Below are 21,906 nucleotides of genomic sequence, written 5' to 3' on the forward strand. Positions count from 1 at the left end.
ACTCCAAAGGCCGGTCCTGAATGAGGCATGTGGGCTGTAATGGGGTAGATGACAAGTTGGCTCTGTCCCCTTCTACCTCCTGGTGATCCCGGGACGAGGATTCCTCTGCCCTGTCCCAGAACTTCCTGGCCTGGCCTCTGCTGGGCCTGACCACCTCGTCTGCAGCACTGCTGACAACGAACACCAGGGGCAGGCAGCAGCTGTGTCCCCACGTCCTACTGCACCACCAGCAGCCCCACTTCCTCTCGGAGAAAGGCACAATGGAACTGTGCGTGCTGGTGCCCTGCCTGGGGGGCTGTGGGCTCCTGCTCTGACCATGGGACATCTGAGGACCCCAAGGCATTGCACACACGTGTGCACACACTCCCACCACAGACACATCCACGCCCCCTCTGGAGCACACACTCGGTCCATGCCCACAGACTCACGCTTCCATTTATGTCCACAATTACTCCCTGTGGTTTGGGTATACAGACCATCTGTGTGCTCAAGCTACTTAGGAAATCTTCCCAAACGTGGCCAAATGTTCTCAGCAGTTGCCCCTTTTGGGGAGAGGGGGAATTACATATGATTAATTTGTTTTCCAGTTTCTTTATATTTTCTAAATATTCTACAGTGAACATGCATGTATCACATTTATATTCAGAAAAAGTTCAAGTATATTTAAAAGTCTTTCTGAGATGAGTACTAAGTAGCATGCTAGTAGCCACACGCGTATATTCATCTCACTTTGATGCACACACTCACCCTGAGCAGTGTGCCTCCTCTATGTTACAAAGAACCAAGCAAGGGTGCGAGAACCCACGGAGCTGCCCAAGGTCACCCAGCTAGCACGTGGCCCGAACGGAGAATACAGTGTCTTCACTCCTGGGAAGAGTTCCTCTGGTGTTTCCTAAAGACAGCAGAGCGAGAGCGGGTGCACAGGGAGGAGGTAGGGGGAGCGGTGGGTGCTGCGTGCCAGAAACCCGTCTTACTCATTTGATTATAAAATATTTCTGAGCCACCAGATGGTATAATAGCGGTTGCAGATGCCAATAGCTTTTCTTAACGTCTGTGCACAGGGCTCCATTTCAGGGGCCTGAAGAGTGATATCCAAGAAGCTATTCTGGAGTTCCATAAAGACAGTAACTGTACGAGTTAAGAACCACGTTCAATGGCTCTGTTTAACAGATGTGCGTTCCTTCGTCCCTCCCAGCCGAATGGGCCTCAGGCTAATCCTAAGGCAGCTGGGGACAGTGGGCAGGAGCCCTCCAGGGCGGCTGCCCGTGCTCTGGGCTCGGTTACATAATTAATCCCGGGCTGGGCAGGCGGCCCTCCCGCACAGGCGGCTTGTCGCAGTGCCGGCCCAGAGACAGCGAACATCAAAGACGACGCTTCCTCGTGCTCTGAGATCAAAGCCGCAGGGCTGATGAGTTCCCCGCAGCGCTGGGTCTGCGCGGCTTGCTCTGCCTTTCTTGTTTTTGTTTACTTTTTAATAAAGGACCCTTCATCCCTGGTCCTTCAACAGCCCCACAACCTACTTAAAAAGCAACCGGTCAGGGCTCGGGTCAGGGCTCGGCGCTGCCGCTCTAAACAGCCATCTGCGCGCTGTCTGCACTTCAGAGAACCGTGCACTCACGTTCCCAGCAAGCCCAGGGGACACGGGCCTCCCTGGAGGCACAGGGCGGCGGAGGCCGCCTGCAGTCACTCGCTTAGGGAGAGTGCAGCTGAGGGCCATCTGTCCACTCCCGACTGGACACAGAGAGATGCAGGCTGACCACTCTTCTCTGGTCACTCCTCTCTCCTCCTACCCCTTAGCCGCCACCAACAAGAGAACAAGAGACAGACTTTCTGTGCCATCAGTGGCCAATCTAAAAGCCCCTTCGCAAGGACGTGCTTTGTTTCTGGTCTCCAAACTTAGTTGTATTCGGCTCCAGTCAGGTCACTCTGACCTGGCACTGGCCATGCTTAATCCAGGGTCTGCAGTCAAAGGCACTTGCAGCTTGCAAACCTATCCACCAGAGGCTTCACCCAAAGCCACTCCTTACCCTGAAAATGCTACAGACTTCAAGAAGCCTCCGAATTCAGAAGCAAAAGAAAGGACGACCCTAGGAATAGCAGGAATAGCTTCCATGGAAGTCTGTGCCTGGTGGCCCACCATCCACATACCCACTCCCCACCCAGGAGTCCTGGGGGAGATACAGTGCCATCAGTCCTTCACACACTAGTGTGAATTTCCACCAGGTTGCATTCATCTTGCCCCAGAAGAGAGTCACTACTCCAAGGATGGGTCTTCTCATCGGAGCGGCAGGGGAAGGCGGGATACGTAATGAGTGGTGCATCTTAGGGGGATGAGACAGGCCTCCATGGGTGCTGGAGTGGGTGCCTTGGGGAAGAAAGGTCTGGCAGGGTGGGCACACTAGGGCGGGGGTGCAAGGAGGAATGAAAAGGAGCAAATGTTTCCTTTGTCCTAAAACTCTGCCACCCTCAATCTCAGCCTTGGTTAGGGAGAAGGAAATTGGTCCTCTTCCTCCCTTCCGGGGGTCCAAAGCCAGCAAATGGCCAGATGGCTTGGCCCCGGACGTCCCTGCTTGAGCGTCAGTCAGCCTTCCCATCAGGGGTCCAGCGGAAGAGCCTGGGGAGAGACGCAAAAGGCCACTCACAGGCCATAGCCTTGGATTCAGGCCACGGGACAGACAGACTGGGAGAATCCTCAAAGGCAGGGCCGGAACGTTCTAGCCAGCCCCAGGAGGGCGGCCGGCTCAGCCCGGGAACAGACCATGCCTCTCCTTACCCAGTGACAAAACAAAACCCAACTAGAGAGAGAATGAGAGCCACAGAAAGGAGCTTAAAGTGTAGCTTGAGCACATCTGGCTTTTTACGGCCCAGACGCCTTAGCACATGCTGTTCCGTCTGCCTGGAATGCACTCACCCGGATTTCTTCCCATGCCAAAAGTCCAGCATCCTTAAAAGACCCCGCAAACACCCCTCCCTGGGAGGCCTCTCCCCACCCCTCCCCCAGACCGGGTTAATTAGTCCCTCCTGGAGCCCTCTGGGCACTGGTCCCTCTGGGCTGTATTATTTACGTTCCTCCTCCCCCATCAGGCTGGAAGCCAGGAACTGCAGCTTTCTATTGCGGCATCCCAGGACCCTGAGCCGCCTGGCCTTGCACATGGGAAGCAGGGCGTGGCATTCCAGGGGCACCTTCTCAGAGAATGCAAGGTGCCCCCTGGAGAGGGGCAGCGACGGCCCCCACCCCCCGGCTCAGTCAATGACGAGTCAATGATTACCCACCAGCATTGTAAAATCTGTCTTAAATCTTAAAAAATCCCTATCTAAATGAAACAGACAGTGCGACTTTGAAATGAAAGACCTTTAAACTCCAAACTTCTGCATCTTCTCAAAATATCTGAATTTCCCCCAGGTAATCGGGAAGGCACTGCCGTTAAGACAGTCACAGCCTTCAGGGAGCACAGGGCCCGTGGCGATCTGTGCTGCCTGCCCTCTCCCCCCCCCCCCCCCCAGGGGTCTTACAACAGAATCTAGGCACCGGGGGGAATCACAACCCAACTTTATAAACGCCAACAGCTCTACTTAGATTTCTGGAGTCTTCTAACAGCTTCCATGCCTCTAGGAGAGAGTTTTGCTCAAAGACCCAGCCCCCAGCCTGCGGTCACAGCCAGCCTGCTGGAGAAGCACCCCTGGAGTCAGTTTCTGCCCCAGTTTCCACTATCAATCTGGACCCTTAGGTAGTCAACCAGGCTTTAAGAAAAACTGCCTGGGACAGCCAATTTAAAGCACAACGCCACTGAAAAGCTGCCACTGGATGCGTTATCCAGAGCTTAGTTTAGTGGGCTGCCACATGTAATTTATTCAGGATTTATTACATATCCAATCCAGGATCTAGAATTGAAAACGGATATTTGGGGTAGGGGTGATCTAGCCCAGAGAAGGGAAGTGTGGGTTAACTTAGTGAAACGCCATGAGTATACAAGCTTTCTCACCCAGAGACAAGTACAGAGTCCAGGGACGCCGGCCAGGGGGGAGAAGGGCTCTAGCATCGGAGCCTGATGGCCGGCTAGGGAAGGGCCTCGAAAACCTGCAGGGCCCTGCAGGCTGCAGAGCTGCTCCTCCAACGGTCCTCAGAGAGACCAAGTCCCAGAGGAGCCGTCCCTGCTGTCTGAAGTGAGCAGAACGGCAAAGCTTTGGGGGCAAGGCTTGGGGCTGGAGCCCAGCTCCGCCACTTACGGACTTCATGGCCCAGCAAATTCAGGCCCTTCTGGACCGGCATCTCTGTGGGACACACGGCACGTTTCCATAGACGGCCCCATCTTACAGACGGCCCCTGGAAGTCACCCCCTCCACTACGGAAGAGACATTCTGAGTTATCCAATATTAAAGGCACATTGATAACTAGACCATTTCTCTGCCAATCCCTGGAAAACATTATCCTCATCAAGATGGTGGCACAGTTTTTAGCAACAGGCCCCCAAATATACTAGCTGCGCCTCAAGCCGTCAGAGCAGTCTGGAGACCCGTGCCGAGGCGCTCCAGGAACCAGAAGAGGCAGTGTGAACATCCTTCCCGTTCAAGTGAGGACACTGGGCCCGGAGGTGAAGCCCCTTCTGCAAAGCCACAGCAGTCCCGGGGCCGAATTTCACACTGAGCCCTACGTCATCCTGCTGTTCTGGGGGAGCGGATGGCGGGGGGGAGAAGGTGCAGACACACACCCCCCCACCCGCCTCCCGGCATCTGATTCCCAAATGTTTGAAAGGTCACAGTATGAGGAACGAGGTGATGGCACACGCCCACAGATTCTGCCGGATCAACATAGTCAAGTGAAAGAAGCTCACGCCGACGTCACAAAGCCCAGGTTATCCGAGAATCCCCGGCATTTGGGGACCGAAGGAAAATGTCTTCCCTCTTTCACCTCCGGCCCTCCCGCACCTGCGAAGCCTGGATCTCTCAGGACAGGGAAAGCCGGGAGGCTATCAGCCTCGGCTGCTGACACAGGAGCCGTGGGCCCTCAACTGTTCTGGCAGGAGAAGGAACTGGTCTCCAGTAACCCTGAGGGGCGCCCCCACCCAGGGGACCCGTCTCGCCAGCCCCGTTACTAAGCCCCACCGTCCATGAGTGTAGCGAGCTGTCTCTCTGGCTTGCCGGGTAAACTTGCACGCTCTGTACCTCGATTTCCCCATCTGTAAAACATGGATAATGACAGTGCCTATCTCATAGTGTTGTTGGTTTTTAAACTTTTTATTATAAGAAATTCCCAATATATACAAAACAGAGACTAGTATAATGAATGTTGGGTACCATCACCCAGCTTCAGATGCCCACCATGACACATCTTGTTTCTTCTGTGCCACACCCACTGCCCCCACCCCCGTGTTGCCTGGTAAACACGGCCTCAGCCATTGCTGTGTTTCAGTATGCCATGGGGTTGCTTTGAGAATTAAAAAGATGGTACAAGTAAAGCACTTGGACACCAGCGGCTGGCATGTAGTAACTGTGCAATCGACATCAGCTCGTATTCCTGGCTATTATTAAATAAATGAGCCTACGTGAGGCTTAACCATCGCGGCCACTCCAAAGGCAGCGTCTGCTACCATCACTACGCACTGCTGTCTCCTCCATCAGACAGAGACAACGCCACCTGCCTGAGCCACTGCGTGGGCCTGCTTCAAAGCTCTATGAGACACGGGGGGCTCTCAAATAGCACCCACCAAGCACGCAGGGTCAAGGAGCCTTGCCGAGTGGACTCGGCGCCTGGGTCTGCCCCACAGGTCAAGACTGTGCCTCACATCCTCACACACCGGGTGCCCACACTGAGCTGAGCACAGAGAAGGTGGCAGAACAATCACAGTTACCACTCTGTGAGCACCTGTCAGTGCCAAGCGACACAAACACCACCCCACTGAGTCTGCACCCCAACCCCACGAAGGGGGAATCACCCCACTTTACACACGGGGAGTCTGAGGCTCAAAAAGATTAAGCACTCTATTAACAAAAATCACACAGCTAACATCCAGGCCTGTCTGATCCCAAAGTTCACACTCCACTCCCTTATGTTGCCTCCCAATAATCTGTCAAAATACCGTCCATTGATATTGGCTTTGTTTTGAAAGCATCCAGTTCAGTGGTTTCCAGTATACTCACACGGTCGTCCACCCGTCACGACCATCTAATTCAGAACACTTCCATCATTCTGAAGGAAACCCCACACCCGTCAGCAGTCACTCCCCAGCCCTCCTCACCTCATCCCTGGCAACCACTCATCTATTTTCTGCCTCTTTAGATTTGCCTATTCTGGCCACTTCATATAAATGGAATGATATAACAGGTGGTCTTTTGTGACTGGCTTCTTTCACTTAGCACAATAGTTTCAAGGTTCACCCATGTTGAAGCGTGTGCCAGTGCTTCATTCCTTTTCATGGCTGAGTAATATTCCACAGCATGGATAGACCACCTTTTGCTTACTCATTCATCAGGTGATGGACATCTGAGTCATTTCCACTTTGTTGGCTATTATGAATCATGCTGCTATGAACATTCGTGTGCAAGTTTTTGTGTGAACGTGTGTTTTCTATTCTCTCGGGTAAATAAATACCTGGGAACGAAATTGCTGGGTCATCTGGTAATTCTACGTTTAATTGTTTGAGGAATTCCCAATTGTTTTTCCAAAGCGGCTACACCACTTTTCATTCCCACCAGCAATGCACAAGAGTTCTCTTTCTCCACATCTTCACCAACACTTGTTAGCATCCAGCTTTTCGATTCCAGCCCTCCCAGCGGGGGTGTCCATTCAGCCTACACGAATTTATGGCTCGCACTGCACCTCTGTGAAATTGCACGGGCTCCTCACAGCGAACACGTCAAGGTGGCAGGGAAGAAGTTCACAATTTACAGACGAGTAAACTGCAGGCTCAGAGAACACGAAAAACCTGACTGAGAGAGGAAAGAAGGTCACCTCAATCTCAGAGAAATAAAGAGCACAAGGTACTATTCCCAGCTCAGTTTCTCCTCTGCTCTAGAGACCGACCAGGCACTTGAAGTTCGACAGGGACTGAGGAAGGAATGCTGTCATTGAATTTGACCCAGCTGAGAGGTTTACACAGATTTCAGCACTTAAACATCGCTCAAACCCGTCTACTTGGTCTAAACTGCGCCACTCCTAAGAAAAAGCTGCCCTCCTCAAAAAGAACCACGTCTCTGCAGTTCTGACACTAACAGGATTTATAATGCTCCCATAACTTTGCCTAAAGATAGTAAATCCCCGCCCCAAGGCCAAAGATGGTCAGCGATACCTTAATATAGATTAAGCCAAGGCAGCCGCGGCAGGGACGCCGACGGGGCCTGCCTAAGCCCTGGGCCCGGGTCAGAGGCCTCTCAGAGGAGCGCACAACCAACCACCGGGGCGACTGGAAATGGAGCATGACGGGGGTGGGGGAAACAAGAGGGGGAGGGCACAAGACTTTAGTCACAGCTTCCAAAGGCCGGAATGGCAGAGAAAGAGCCCAGGGCTGGACAAGAGTCAGGGCCTCTCCACATCACCAGTTGTGCAGCCCTGAGCAAATTTCTCAATCTCTCTGAGCCTCAAGCATTTCATCTGCAAAACAGCAAGGAAACATTTGCAACGCTAAACCTTACAAGGTGGCTGTGAGAAGTAAATAAAATATGAAAGCAATTTGAAAACTATCAAGCTAGGCAAATGGTTATAGTCATCGGCGGTGCAACAGAGTATTTCCATGTAATAGTATTTTTTTCCTTTAAAAATGGTCATTAGGACGAATAATTACTTATAATTTCACAGCAGACACGCAGTAACAGTTAAAATCCAGCTAACATAATAAACAGCAAAAGCTTGAGAAATGTGTATATTCCTAACCTAACAATTCTACTTCTAAGAATCAATCCTGAGGCACACGGGAATTGGGGGGGCACAGGGTATAGGATGTTTATCACAGCATGTGATAAATTGTACTGCTCAAAATACTCACTGTCACTCCCCATGGGGAGATTACACATCCCACCCACAGACATCAGGCCTGGCCATCCGGCTTGCTTTAGCCAATGAAATGTGAGCGGAACTGACAAGCAGTACACGCCAATTTCCACTTCTGAGCAGAAGCCTAAAGAACCATCGCGTTGTTTTACCATCTTTTTGTCTCTGCCATGCGACCAGCAACGTCTCACGTGGGGCTGCTCTGTCAGCCTGTATCCCCGAGGGCCGAGGGCATAGACCACAACCACAGCCAACAGTCAATGGCCATGTAACCTGAGTGAGGAAGAAATCTGTGTTTTACAAACTATGGAGATTTGGGGGGGGTCATGTTTGCTACCAGAACATAACTTAGCTGACTGACACACCACTGCGCTCTTCCTAATACAAAACTGCAAAGAACCGCAATGCCCAGCAAAATAAATTATATCTGTCTATATCCATCTTTCTATGTCCACAATGGAATACCAATAAAATAACGCATACATTGGCATAGAAAAACATTCTCAGTATGTTACCTTAAAAAAGCAGAGTATAAAATAGTATTACTGACAAAGGATTAGTCTCCAGAATATAAAAATATCTGTACATCATTAAGAAAAAGACTCTGACCAAAAATTGGGCAAAGGAAGCAAACATGCAATTTACAGGAGAAGAATCCAAAAAGGACAGTAAGTATATTGAAAAGGTATTCAGCCTCACTAGAACGCAGGACAGTACAAATTTAAAAAACCATGAGAGGCCGGCTCGTAGGCATACTGGTTAAGTTTGCACGCTCCACTTCAGTGGCCCGGGGTTCACAGGTTCAGATCCTGGCCGCAGACCTATGCACCACTCATCAGCCATGCTGTGGAAGGCATCCCACGTACAAAATAGAGGAAGAGTGGTAGAGATGTTAGCTAAGGGCCACTCTTCCTCAGCAAAAAAAACAACCACGAAATACTGCTTTACACCCATCAGATAAATGGGTTAAAATGCTAACATCTGACAATACAAGTGCTGGAGAGACATGGGAAAAAGGAACTCGCTTACCCTTGTGGAGGGGATAAACAGCCACCAACACCTTGGAGATCAAGATAGTGACAAACAGTAACAGAGCATCAGCAAACCACAGGATCCAGCGATTCTACTGCTAGATATTCCAGAGAGCTACAGGAACTCTCGAGGTGGCCTGTATTGGTTATCTACTGCCGTGTGACAAAGTGCCTCAAAAATGTCACAGCATAGAACAACAAGCATTACCATCTCCCAGCTTCTCTGGGCCATGGATGAGGGTGCAGCCTAGCTGGGTGCCTCTGGCTCAGGATCTCTCAGGAGGCTCCGGGCGGGCTGCTGTCCAGGGCTGCGGTCTCCCCGGAAAGCTCAGCTAAGCCGGGGGTGGAGATCTGCTTCCAAGCTCACACGGGGTGGTTGGCAGCCTCCCCAGTGGGTTGACTCACGACACGGCACTGGCTTTCCTCCAAGGCAAGTGACCCAAGAGAGAGCGAGAGGGCACACCCAAGACAGGAGCCACAGTCTTTTCACAACCTAACGTCAGAGGCGATAGCCCATCCTTCTGCTGTTTTCCGTTTGTTAGAATCAAGTCAACAGGTCCAGGCCACACCCAAGGAGAGGAGATTACAGGAGGCTGTAAATACCAGGACGCAGGGCTCACCGAGCGCCATCTCCGAGGCCGCCCTCCACGCGCTCAAGGAGAACCCAGTGTTCGTGACGGCATTCTTTGTAATGGCGGAAAAACGGAAATGACCTAACTGTATACACCTCGGGAAACGGCGGCTTGCTGAGACAAGGGAACTCTACACAGCAGTTAACAGAAGAGGGAAAAGGAGCCACGAACCACATCTATGCACCAACACGATTAAGCCTGAAAACAGGGTTGAAGACGTCGTCAAAGGCAGAGTACAAAACGACAACAGTAAGTATAATTACAATTTACGAGTATTTCTAACACAGAAAAATTAATGTTCTGCTAAAGGTGTGCACACGTGTGGTAAGAGAACAGAACACGCATGGACCAAAGCCCCACTCCCTCGGCAGAGGGGCTCCCTGGGGAAGGGGAGAGCAGGGAGGGGGAGAGGCGGGGCTTCGGCTGCGTCTGTCATGTCGACAGGTCTTCAGAGAACAGTCAATAAAAATAAAATAAAAATATGGTCGTCTTTTTGCTAAGTATACACACTTCTACAACACGTATCTATAGGGGACCTAACAAGTCTGGATAAAGAGGACATTCTTTTGTTCCTTTAAAGATGGAAGATGCTCCTGATGACGCTGCATCCATCTGCCTATGTTTCCAGACTCCCCGGACCCCTTCACGCAGAAGGAAATACAGCAGCGTGCGAGCAAGAGTTCTATGGGGCATGGGGTGCCTTCGGGGGATTTTTTCTTTTTCTTTATTTTTCTGTGTTTTTCAACCTTATCAAAGGGAAGCATCATTTTTGTGTAAAAAATAATAACTAATCTCTTCAAAAATTAAGTCAAGCTTGGGGCTGGCCCGGCAGCGCAGTGGTTAAGTTCACGTACTTCACTTTGGCTGCCCAGGGTTCGTGGGTTGGGATCCTGGGCGTGGACCGACACACCGCTCATCAAGCCATGCTGTGGAGACGACCCACATACAAAATAGAGGAAGACTGGCACAGGTGTTAGCTCAGCACCAATCTTCCTCACCAAAAAAATAAATAAACAAATGAGTCAAGTTCACAAGCAAAATGGCCACAGTTGAACATGGAGACACATGAGCTCTGAAAGTACAAAGCAGTTCCAGTTTACAGGGGAAGGCTTGGGGCGGAGGGAGGAGAACACTGCCTTCTCGAGAAGACAGGACGCTGGAAGCTCACCTCAGGCGGTGCCCTGGCCCTGTGCGCGGCCAGGTGGAGGCGCGCCTGCCGTCCGGACCCCGGGGAGCCGCCTGGGAGGCTGCAGCCAGGCCCCGTCCCTGGAGGGAACCACTTCCCGCTGCAGGTGCTAAAGGTAGGAGGTGGCCGAGACCAACCTGCTGGCTCCCTTGACCTCAGCACACGCCCCATTTCCCCCAGAGGGGTCACGGAGGGCAGGGGTCAGAAGGAGGACCACCAAACGCAGTCCCTGAGCGCAGGCCCAAGCGGCTACGACGAATTCTGACTGCATCATTGATGCTCCTCTCTACTTCCCAAGTCCCCACAGTGAAAACACACTGCGTTTATCACACAGGAACCAATAAACTTTAAAAACAGAAGTATCTTCGTCTACATCCACAATGCCCAAGATCTGGTTAAAGAGCAAGCCTGGCGTGACTCAGCTCATGCAGGGACCTTGGCGCCCACGTGTGCAGTGACGGCTCTGCCCTCCCGCGGAGCCCTCCTCCCCACTAGGCCTGATCGCGGCCGCCCTCCTGGTTTGGGCCTGCCTAGCCCAGTCGGTTTAGCAAGAATCCCCCTGCCCTTCATATCTGATCACCCTCGAGACCTGACGACGTTCCCCATCCCCCACCTCTGACGTCTAAGTCCCAGAACCTGCCTTTGACAACAATCCTTTAGATCAATTCAGCAAGAATCCCCAGCCCCCCATGTCCCCTGTTAGTAACCTTCCATTCAGCCAATCATTTCTGCTCCTGGGCTACGAACGCCCGCTTGTCCCTGCTATATTCTCCCCTTGCTGTAACAGGGTCCACGCCGCCTGCACCAGTGCCGGGGAACCTCTCCTGCCCGACTGACAAGGGTCACGAGTCTCTTTCTTTCACAGCCTGCAGCCCGGCTGGGGAGCACAGGGACCACTCATGGCACCGAGACCCCCTACCCACCTACCCCAGGCAGAAGCTACCCAAAGAGGGACAGGGCTATCAAAGAGGGATTTCCCAGAACCGGTGGGTGGTGGGGGTGGGACAGTGGCTGGAGGGAACGAGGGCAAGTCCAGAGAAAATAGAAACCTGTTGGGTAGATGAGGCTCAAACACATGTTTAAAAAAAAAAGGTGAGAGAGGGGCCAGCCCTGTGGCTGGGTAAGCTCACATGCTCCACTTCAGCGGCCCAGAGTTTCACTAGTTCGGATCCTGGGCGTAGACATGGCACCGCTCATTAGGCCATGCTGAGGCGGCATCCCAGATGTCACAACTAGAAGGACCTACAACTAGAATATACAACTATGTACTGGGGGGCTTTGGGGAGAAGAAGAAGGAAAAAAAAAAGAAGATTGGCAACAGATGTTAGCTCAGGTGCCAATCTTTAAAAAAAGAAAACAGAGAACAGGATGAACTTCATGCTACTGTAACAAAGTCTTAAATGGAAGGAGATGGTTAGGAATCAGAAGAAAAAAGAAGGAAAAAGGAGGTCACAGGGCCGGCCTGGTGGCACTCTGCTTCAGCAGTCCAGGGTTCACAGGTTTGGATCCTGGGTGTGGACCTACACACCACTTGTCAAATGGCATCCCACAGACAAAACAGGAAGATTGCCACAGATGTTAGCTCAGCGAAAATCTTCCTCAAGCAAAAAAGAAAAAGAGGAGGACTAGCAATGGATGTTAGCTCAGGGCCAATCTTCCTCACCAAAAAAAAAAGAAGAAGAAGAAGAAGAAAAAAAAAGAAAAGGGCAGTCAGCTGGATGATGCACGGTGAAAAGTCTCGTCCCAGCGCTGCCTCTAACTCTGGGTGAGCTTGGCAAGTCACTTCCCCTCGGAACCACCCTCTGTCATCTTCTACATAAGCAGGAAGGGAGGGGAGATGAGATAAACAAAACAGAGTTAAGGAACCCTGTCCCTGGTGGCCACAAAACAAGCAATTCTGCTCCTTGGTCCAGGGAGAGGGGCCTCCATCTGCCCTCAGGAATGGGACACACTCTGGGTTTGATGCTAATCTCGTGACAAGGAAAATCCACCTGCCGCAGCCCAGGCACCTGGGGGCAAATCAACACTCAAAACTAAACTCTGAGTTCAACAGGCTTTCTCAGACTTACGGGCCCACTACAGCCGACCGGCAGGCCACGAGTTCTCTCAGGCTTCGTCCACGGGATGACAGCGGCGTCCTTCTCCCCGACTGGGCGACCTTGCTGACAATGGGACCCGGCCTTAGCCTCAGCACCTGCCATCCCTCATCAGCTCGGGAGTGGACCCCCCAACCACGTCACCCAGCTCCCCAAAGCCACAGTCATCCCCTAACGTGTAGGCCATACCTGCCTGGCTGCAGGGAGGGGACAACTGCAGCCCAAGGCTTGGCCGTGCGTGGTGGAGCCAGTCTCAAAGCTCCCTGCCTGCCACCTCACTCTGCAAAGTGACCAGCAGGGAAATGCTCTGGACACTCCAGGCCAGGACAAACCCCTGTCCTCCTGTCACACCCAGGCAGTCCCATTCCAGGCTGCCTTTCCTCTCGGCCCTGCTCACCCGTCCTTTCTGGGGGGGCCACGACCACTCTTGGGGACAGCCGGGACAGGCCCACCTGACCTTAGTGACTTCTAGTGAACACGCCTACAGTCATGAAGGGATTTGTTTTATGAGCCAAAGGTTAGCACTCAAAGAGCTTAGAGCGTCTAGCTTAGGGTTTTCAAACGTTTGGCCAGGGATTCTAAAATGAAACCTTAACCAAAACCTGAAACGCAGACATGGCGGGTGGGGGACTGTGGCAGGGCAGGCGAGGCGGCTCACCCACTCAGCCAGTCCCCTTCCTCTGCACACCCAGCAGCTCTGCCACGGAGCAGGTAACGAGGACAGCTCAGCCAGCCCGGCACCTGCCTGGAGTGGTGCACGCTGACACGTGAGGCTGGCGGCTCCAGCATTCTGCATGTCACAGAACAGCCAAACATCTAAGGGCATGAAATGACAACAGGTAACAGGGCTGCCTCCCGAAACGACAACAGGTGACACAGGGCTGCCTCCTGAAACGACAACAGGTGACACAGGCCTCCCTAGTGAAATGACACCAGGTAACGTGGGGCTCCCTTGTGAAATAAGTGACACAGGGCCCCCTTGTGAGGTGACAACAGGTGACACGATGCTCCCTTGTGAAATGACAACAGGCGACCGCCAAGAGCTCTTCAACAGCATGGGCCGTAAGCTCAGCCAGGGGCCACCCTGGTGTGGCTGACGTGGCCGAGCCATCAATGGCAGCTTATTTATTTCCAAATCCAGAGAAGATGGCAAACACCACATCAGAGGGGGAGGAAGGAGCAACCAGAGATAACGCAGAGCCTTGAACAAAGGAAGAGACCGACAACAGTCCAGAATGTGAACTCCCAGTCTGGGGGCATCCAGTGAAGGCAAACGGTCTCGGGCCGGAGCACATCCCGGCCTGAAGAACACACCCGAAAAAGCAGGACGGCCATCGCAACTTTGGCACTGGCCGCGGTGCAGCCTTGAAAAAGTGACTGCGAGTTCGTTTCCTATACTGGAAAATAACCTCTTGTATCCATTCGGTCAGCAAAGATTCCTGGAGTGCCTCCTGCCTTCAGAAATGGTGCTCGGCGCCCTGAAGGACAGGGAGGAGGCCCAGCCCTGTGCTGGAGAACCTGGCAGGAGGACACGCAGCAGGAGGTGCGCCGGGCAGGGTCCTCAGGCACAGGAAGGGCATGTGACAGCTGAGGGAGAGCCTGTGTGCTCGGCACGCGGCAGACAGTTCTCGAAGGCCGGGCAGGGCACCTGGAGATCGACAGAGAGGTGGCCAGGAGCCCAGGCAGGACAAACCTGGATGCCAGGCAGACCCCAGGGCTTGAGCCACCCTCTGCAGACTATGGGAGAGCCCCAGAGGCGAGCGGCAGGGGGGCAGTGCGGTCAGCTGTGGCTTAGAGAAGTCACTCCCGCAGCTGAGAGGAGGTGGTGGGAGGTGAGGAGAGGGCCGTGGAGCTGAGCAGGGAAGCGGGACAGGCCATCCACGGGAGAGGGGCAGGAATGGGCCGAGACAACAACAGGACAGCACCAAGGGGAGCGCACCAAGAATCAAGCAGGCCTTGAGCACTTGTTCTCAGACTGCAGTCAGTGAGCTTGGAATACTTATTTAAAATGCAGATTCCCAGGTGCCAACCCAGAAGCTTCTGACCCCAAAAGCCTGGGGTGGGGCCCGGGAATCTGCCTTCTCACATAGATGGGCAGGGTCCACACTTTGAGAAACACGGCTCAGAGGGCGACTGCTGTGGGCACTAAGTGTATTAACGTCTAGCAAGAACCTAGACCTGGCACATAAGAGGCACTCAAGACAAATTCCTTTTCCTTTTCCATAGTTCGTGCTGGCTACCATCTCTTGAGTGTGCCAAGCACTTAAATTAATCCCTTAAAAGGTGAGCACTGTCATTCCCATGCGTTAAGAGCTGAGTTACGTCCCCCTCAAATTCATATGTTGATGTCCTAATTCCCAGGACCCCAGAATGAGGCTGCATTTGGAGAAAGGCTCCTTAAAGAGGTAAAATGAGGTCATGAGGGTGGGCCCTAATCCAATATGACTGGGGTCCTTACAAGAAGAGATCAGGACACAGACACACACAGAAGGCAGACCCTGTGAGGACACGGTAAGGAGGTGGCCATCTACAAGCCAAGGAGAGGGACCTCAGAAGGAGCCAACCCTGCTGACACCTTGATCTTGGACGTCCAGCCTCCAGAACGGTAAGAGAATAAATTTCTGTTAAGCCGCCCAATCTATGGTGCTTTGTCACGGCAGCCTGAGCTGACTCAGCCACCTGGTCAGAGGAAAAACTGAAAGTGGTGTGGGTAAGCAACTTACCAGCAAGAGGTGAGCAGGGACAGACCCGAGGCCCCACCCGCTCCAACGCTAATGCTCTGAACCACGACCCGCAAAGGACTGAAGAGGAATATTCCTGTGGAAGCATTCTGCAAATGGAAAGTATCCACCCAAAAGTTCAGGACCTATCACCTTTCCTCCTGTCACAGGGACCTAGACTGGGACCATCAGGCAGGCCTCACTGACCCCTGTGCCCTGTGCGAGACCCTCAGCACACTCGGAGGTCACTGGGCCACTCTGAAAAAGGAAACACCTCTAGCTCACCACAGAAACTGCACAAAGTCGAGACTCTGGTTTAAAAGGAAAGAATCAAAAGGGCCAGATTTAAATAACAGGAAATGTTTTGAGGCAAGGCTGAAGCCCACGTGTGCAGGTGGAAGGAGAACACGAGCTCCTTCCGTACAGCTCGGCCAACGTCAGGTCAGGCTCTGGAACCTTGCACCGCTCCACGTGGCCACGGCCGACACGCCCACGCACACCGGTCAGACAGGGCCTGCGGCGGCCACTTCATTTAAAAAAAAGGCAGAAAACCTGAGCCCGAGTCGATGGGACCAGCATGGCTTCAAATGCATTTTGTTCGTGGGATCTTTAACCTGGAGCTCCTGCAGTTGGGAACCATGCTGGCCAAGGACCCACGTGGAGTCCAGGAATCTGGGCCTGGGCCTGGCTGGGACCAATGGGCCAGGAAGGTGGGAAGGAGAATCTGCTTCCTTGCCTTTTCCAGCTTCTACCGGCCAGCCACATCTCTTGGCTCATGGCCCCTTCCTCCACCTGCAAAGCCAACAGCAGCACTGCCTTGCATCTCTCTGCCCATTCTTTTTCTTTTTTTTTTTTTGGAGGAAGGTTATTAGCCTTGAGCTCACATCTGCTGCCAATCCTCCTCTTTTTTGCTGAGGAAGACTGGCCCTGAGCTAACATCCATGCCCACCTTCCTCTATTTTATATGAGGGACGCCTGCCACAGCATGGCCTTCTGAGTGCTGCCATGTCCGCACCCGGGATCCGTAACTGGCAGATCCAGGCCGCCAAGGCGGAACGTGCACACTTAACCACTGCGCCACCAGGCCAGCCTCTCTCTGCCCATTCTGAAATCACATCACCGCCAGAATGACCATAGCTGGGGAAGGTCCTCCCTCCTAAAGACTCACATGATGGCTCTGGGTCCACCCGGATGACCCAGGATACTCCCCCCACGTCACGGTCCCCAATCTTCATCACACAGCAAAGTCCTTTACCACTAAGGTAACACACTCACAGGCTCCGAGGATTAGGATGCAGACCCCTCTTGAGGGGCCAGTACCCTGTCTGCCACAAGACTGTCAAGGAGATGGATTCAACAAAGCTGGAGCAGTGTGTCTCTAACTTCTGGGTACATAAAACCCCCAGGGCAGCTCACAGGTATTCTGAGGCCTGCCCCTAATGTATCTGGTATAGGAGGCGTGGGGTGGGGCCAGGGAGCTGCATTTTAAATAATATTCCCCAACAACTTCCCCACAGCCCAAACATCTGGGGCCGAGGGTGTTTAGGTGGGGGAGTAACCTGGATCTTGGCAACAAATCTTACTGACCACCTGCTCTGTGCTAGGCACTGTTTCAGGCTGGAATGAGACACACCTGAGTTCCAGTGTAGACTCTTGTCACTTTGGAGCTGGGAGCCCTTGGAGAAGTCACTTAACCTCTCTGGGCCTCAGTGTCCTCCTCTGTAATATGGGACCTTCGCCATCACCTGCCTACTGCAGAGAGCTCCTGGGGAGACAAAGGGGACCACGCACAGGGCCAAGTGCATGGTGTTGTCCCTTGGCTGTCCCTCCACGTCACACCAGGCTGCTCCAGAACTACAGGCACAGCTAACTCACGGACAGAAATGGCCTCAACTTGAGTCTTTTTACACTTCCTAAATCTAACAGGCCATTACAAACAAAGCTTCGGATACATAGTCAAGAAGCAAAAAGTTACAGGTCTGGTATAACCATAAACCACCCGCTTGTGAATACACACACAGTAAGTCATAAGCCTCAACACCACCTGCAGGGAACGCTACCCCAGATTGATCCCGTGCACTCGGGCTCCAAATAACGCCATTCTTCACCAGAATAGGACACGGCTCTTGGCCAAAATCAGGTCCCGGCTGAAGGTGAGAGTACTTAAATCCACAGATGACTGGTAAATGAGGTCCTGCTCAGTCTTCAAAGAAGAATAAATCAGAAAAAAACCAATTGAGCCCCGACATTAATAAGATAACTAACATGAATACAGTGCTTTAATACACACGAGCTCATGTAATCCTCATGACAGCCTTACCAGGTCAGTATAATTTACAGATGAGGAAACTGAGGCTCAGAGCAGTTAAGTGACTTGTTTGGGGCTCACAGGGCCATGAAGCAAAGAGCCAGGGTCTAACCCCCCCACCAGCCACTGCACGAGACTCAAGAGAAGCAGCCGGCACGGGTCCTCGGGCAGCTCTCCCCGAACAGCTACCGGGGAAGCTGCTCCACTCATCAGAGGGGGACAGAACTACCACCCACGAAATGCAGGTTTTGAAATTGTCTAACACGACCTGAAACAATGCATGGCTGCGAATCAGAGGAGAAGTGGAGAAGGTGAAGCTGAATTCCAGGGAGACTCCAGGTAGCCCTGTTCCAGGTGACAGAAGCCCTTCCGTATGCTAGACAAGGTTCTGGGGCTACCACGAAGACGTGCCCCAGCTCACACCCTGGACGGGCTCATCTCCTGGGGGATGCAGCAGCACAAAGGCTCAGCATTATCTCCCTCTAAGATATGGGGTCCACAGGCTAAAGCAGGGGCCAGCCCAGTGTGCTCCAGCCACTCGGAGGAGCTCACTCTCCTCCCAGAGGGCTCCCAGAGGAGCCGACGGTGGGGGCTGAGTGGAAGGGACAGCAAAGACAAAGCGGTGGAGGCCGGAAGGCCACGCTGATGCGTTTGAGATGGCAACAGCCCAACCCAGCTGGAACACAGGGTGGATGTGGGGCGAGAGGCCACGGTGGCCAGCGGCCCAGGCTGGGAGCCTGGAGCACCTGTCAGCGAGCACCAGCCAATTTCAGACTGCATGGGCGGGGGGGACAGGTGCTCCATGAAAGACAGAATATGTGTCAAGTGACACTGCCCCGAATTCTCCCCAAAGGGAGAAAGCACACGCCTCGCGGATTTATCAGTGCTGCTGCCGCCAAGGAGGACAGCGAGTCCCTCACTCGGGCTCGGCAGGCTTCAGCCGGCCTCTCCCACGTTCTCCCCTTGACTCTCACTCTTGATTCTCCGGTGAGCTAGCCAGGGCGGGCGGCCTGTCCTAACCTCGCGGGTGAGGACACAGAGGCAGAAGGCAGGCCAGCACACACCCAGGTGGCTAATTCCCGGCCCAAGCGTCCAGCCTACACTACCAGACCCCAACCCCCACCCCCAAGGAGCAGCCAGTGAAAGTCTGGAAACCAAGATCAACCTCAGGGTCCCCAGCACCTGCTTTAAGAGCCCGAGGATGACGAGGATGATGTGCCAGCCTCCTTCAACACACGGACACCAACCTCCCACCTTCCCAGGGCCGTGCTTCCCAGGCAGCGTTCGCTCACAGCCTCTTGGCCAGTGGCCCCCTGGGGCAGGGAGACCCCCTCTGTACTTACTTTGAGAAGAAATCACAAGAGAAAATGGCTAAGTTAATTAACCTTTACATCCCCACCCCACCCCCAAGCAAGACTGGAAGCAACCAGGGCAGCCTGCCACTCACTGCCTCTGGGGCACCTGCAGGCGGCCAGCACCAAGACTTGCCAGCGCAGAGAGGACTGACGACGGGCCCGGGGCAAAGCTCCTGCCTTCGCTCTCACGCCCTGTGCCCTGTGCATTCTCCAGGGCCTCACTTTCCGGCGGACACTCAGGCCGCTCCACAGTGGAGTAGGTGCTAACGTATGACCTACTTCCTGCGCGGTCTAAAAACCCCCGAGGGCTTCATCATTTCCCACCCCCGTCGGATAGCCTTCAACAAGGCACCAGATGGACTCGGCCCCGCACGGGCACTGATGAGCCCGAGGTAGCCAGGAAAGCAGACCCCGGGGCAGGGGTGAGTCCGCCAGGTGGCCCCTGAGCAGCGCCCGTGGGCCCTCCTCCCAGCAGGAGAGCAGATGTTTAATGCACACTCGCAGTTCCAGCTCAAGACATTCCAAAACCAGGCACCGTGTGAGTGAGTGTCCCTGCAGGGACACCTCAAAAGAGACATCACAGCGGCTCTGAGCCTGGCCTTGGGAACTGGGGCCCAGTCAGCTGGACACTGGCGATGGCCGGTCGCTGGGACCCGCTCAGGGAGCCCTCTGCGGAAGTGGGTGCAGGAAAGGCCGAGAAGCGTGGCCCCCAGGGCTCCGGGGGAGACAGCCCATCCCAGCCGAGCCCCTGGGAGCTGGCCCCAATCCTGGCACGGCCACCTTAGAGCCCTGAGACCTCGGATGAGTGGCCCTCTGAATCCAATGTCCTCATCTGTGAAACAGTTATGGCCCCAGAGAAAAAACCCCCGAGAAAATGTGATTATGGCACCTAATGGGTGAACGGCCCTCAGCATTCACCCAACAACCTCCACAACACACCCCTACCCAACCCACAACCCAGGCGGTTATTCACTGGCCACTAGCCAAGATGATGAAGACCTCCATTTTCACAAGGTCTGTTAAGACAAGTAAGGCAGGATCAGGAGCGGTTTCTTTCCCTTCCCTCCTCTCTATTATTCACATTTCCCCAAAATGCAGACTGAAAACCAGCAGGCCCATCAAAAATCCCAAGACTTAATGCACGATTTCTGAGAAGTGCTGAATGGCTATGTTACGCTCCCAGCCCTGGAGTTGAAACCGGCAGAGAGTTAGCCACTGAGGATTAAGTAGCTAGGAACTAAAGGTTTTTTCCTTTTTGCAATTACTTATTATAGCTTTTAGCTGTTTAATCCACCCATTGTTAACTGTGCTGTTTGGGAGATATGCCACCTGACTCCACTAGGCTCCTATAGATAACATCTCCCTGGGGCCTGGGTCACCATGGTAATGGGTGGGTGAGCTATTTTTCAGGAATTAGGACCCCTTGTCCACTCCAGGTCAGTTGAGACCACCAACCCCATTCAACTGGGCCTGCGCAGATGTCCAACAGGCAACCTTTTGATGTCAAGAGACTAAAAACTCCACCCTCAGATCATGCTAACACCGCCATTTTGTGAACATGGGTCCTATGAAGAGGTGTGAAGTCTGACTACCCTTGCACAGACAGTCAATCACCTCACCTCTCCTCACCTCCAATCACCTCTCTCCACATTCGAGACCACCCTGCCCCCATCCCATAAATATCCCTGAGTCCCTATTTTCGGGGAAGCGGATTTGAGACCCATGCTCTCACTTCCTCACACGGCTGCCTTGTGAGTAAACTCTCTCTCTGCTGCAATCTCGTCATCTCAGTGTTTGGCTTTCTGGGTGGTGGGCAAAAACTAACCTGGTTCAGTAACAAAGTGGCTGTTCCTAAAGTGAGGAAACTGAGGCAGAGGAGAAGTGACTTTCTTCCCAAGGACACAAAACAGGTGGCCCGGCTGACCCGGGACCTGACTCCAGACAGCTCCAGCCCTGCCCGGAGCAATGCGGATGCTGCAAGAGCCAGGCCGTGGAGGAATTTCTCAATAGACCACTCAGCATCGTAGTACTGTAGTCATGGCAACCAAAGTCTTAACAACTTTGGCATTTCCACAACCTTTGATTGATCCAGCTCTCAAAATTAACATTACAATGAAACGGTATTTGCATTTAATTTATTTTAATTGGCTTTTATATAACCAAACGTCTCAGTTTCCCCCTTGATAACAACAGGTTGAGTTCTTAACAGTGGGAGCCCTCAAACAGCAAGACGAAAGCTAATAATTTTAAATTTTTGTGTTTGGAAAAATGCTTCGGACTCTCTGGAAGAACCTTTTGCCTAATTCTCCTTTTTTTCCTGAGACGACAGCAGGACCTTTTGCACGCTGAAGTCCATCCTTTAGACTGTTCTTGCATCGCATTTAAAAAGTACAGATTAGAAGGTTCTTGGTGCATGAGCTCAAGGTGTGTGAAGTGGCAACGCTGAAGTGCATCTGAGTTCCAGGAGGACAGAGGTTTCTGGATTTTCCTCCATTGCTCTATCCTGCCTAGAAGAATCCCAGAATTATAGTAGGCGTTCAGTAACTGTTTGTTGAATGAATGAGTGTGCGTTCATTCTCATCGCCGGAGATGAA

General features: G+C 53.0%; 1 protein-coding gene across 3 annotated transcripts in view; it reads right to left on the reverse strand.

Moving 5' to 3' along the window:
• The window catches only part of HPCAL1 (hippocalcin like 1), a 126,719-nt gene that overhangs the window by 89,093 nt on the left and 15,720 nt on the right, over positions 1-21,906 (reverse strand). Inside the window, exon 1 of one of the 3 annotated variants that reach the window (XM_046663230.1) lies at positions 10,816-10,837. The exons of the other annotated variants lie outside the window; for them this stretch is intronic. The gene's annotated coding sequence lies outside the window, so the exon portion shown is untranslated. Of the gene's footprint in view, positions 1-10,815; positions 10,838-21,906 lie in introns of those variants that run through there. 3 annotated transcript variants of the gene reach the window in all.

The sequence above is a fragment of the Equus quagga genome, chromosome 5, assembly GCF_021613505.1.
Source record: "Equus quagga isolate Etosha38 chromosome 5, UCLA_HA_Equagga_1.0, whole genome shotgun sequence".
Taxonomy (NCBI): Eukaryota; Metazoa; Chordata; class Mammalia; order Perissodactyla; family Equidae; genus Equus; species Equus quagga.